The following is a 1,098-nucleotide window of genomic DNA, read 5'->3' as shown; positions in this document are numbered from 1 at the left end:
CACCTGAAACACTGGCTGCTTGTCTGCAATGACATCTACCATGGGATTCTTAGATCCTGAGAAGTAGACTGGAATCCACTGCCGTTTCCTGAGCGTCACTATGACCCTGAAGAGCAGTGTGTCTCATATACCCTGCTGGGTCCCTGCAGGTGGTGCTAAAGCAGGGGAACCAGGGGAATGGCAGTAATGGGCTTATGGGTACTCTGTCCCTGGGCATTTGCAAACTAGGCTCTGTTCCTGTTGCTTTGGTTGCTCTGCTACTTGCATTGCTGCCTCTCCTCTCCTCTCTCTCCACCTCTTTACTATTCATTCACAGAGACACTTCTCAGTGGTGGATCTAGGTGCTAGGGTTTGCCTTATCCTTTGTTAATTGCAAAATCATTTGATGGTCAAAATTACTCAATGGCAATCTCCTTCCATAGTGATACCACCTTGGAAACCCAAGGAGGGGTCGCTATGAGTTGGGTCTGACTCGATGGCACATAACAACAACAACAGACCATGCATTTTCCTTAGGCAGTGGAAAGCCAAGCATAACGTCACCGCCACATGGGGTGTGGGACGCCAGGCAGGGGCGTCCTTTACCAGTTGCATCACTGCAGTTCTGTGGTGTCGTTAGGTGCGTGGTTGGTGATGATAACACTATGTGGAAGAGTGGCACCATCAAGGAAGCAGGTGGCTTCCTGGTACTGCCCCTTCCAAGTTAGGTGGACTGTTGCTGTCCTTCCATTCTCTGTTAAGAGCCCACCCACTGCCATCAAATTGATTCTGACTCATAGATACATTATAGGACAGAGAAGAAATAACCCGTAGGGTTTCCAAGTCTGTGGTCTTTACGGGAGCAAACTGTCGCATCTTTTCTCCAGTGGAGAAACAGCTGGTTCAAACTGCCATCCTTTTAGTTAGCAGCTGTGCGCTTTAGCCACTGTGCCACCAGGGTTCCCCATTGGGAGCTGTTGTTGTTGTTGTGTGCTATTGACTTGGACCCAACTTGTAGTGACTCCTCCTCCTTGGGTTTCCGAGGCAGTATCACTACGGAAGTAGATTGCCCCATCTTCCTTCCAAGGAGTGGCTGGTGGGTTTGAACCACCAGCCTTC

The 1,098-nt window shown here is 49.7% G+C and overlaps 1 protein-coding gene across 1 annotated transcript in view; it reads left to right on the top strand.

The window, feature by feature from the left end:
• The window catches only part of DGKI (diacylglycerol kinase iota), a 380,807-nt gene that overhangs the window by 45,809 nt on the left and 333,900 nt on the right, over window positions 1-1,098 (top strand). The window contains exon 4 of the mRNA XM_042782691.1: window positions 872-901. The gene's annotated coding sequence lies outside the window, so the exon portion shown is untranslated. The remainder of the gene's footprint in view (window positions 1-871; window positions 902-1,098) is intronic.

Source organism: Orycteropus afer, unplaced genomic scaffold (genome assembly GCF_000298275.1).
Source record: "Orycteropus afer afer isolate SDZICR_OR568_19922 unplaced genomic scaffold, OryAfe1.0 scaffold00413, whole genome shotgun sequence".
NCBI lineage: Eukaryota > Metazoa > Chordata > Mammalia > Tubulidentata > Orycteropodidae > Orycteropus > Orycteropus afer.
This window is presented reverse-complemented; position numbering and strand designations above follow the sequence as displayed.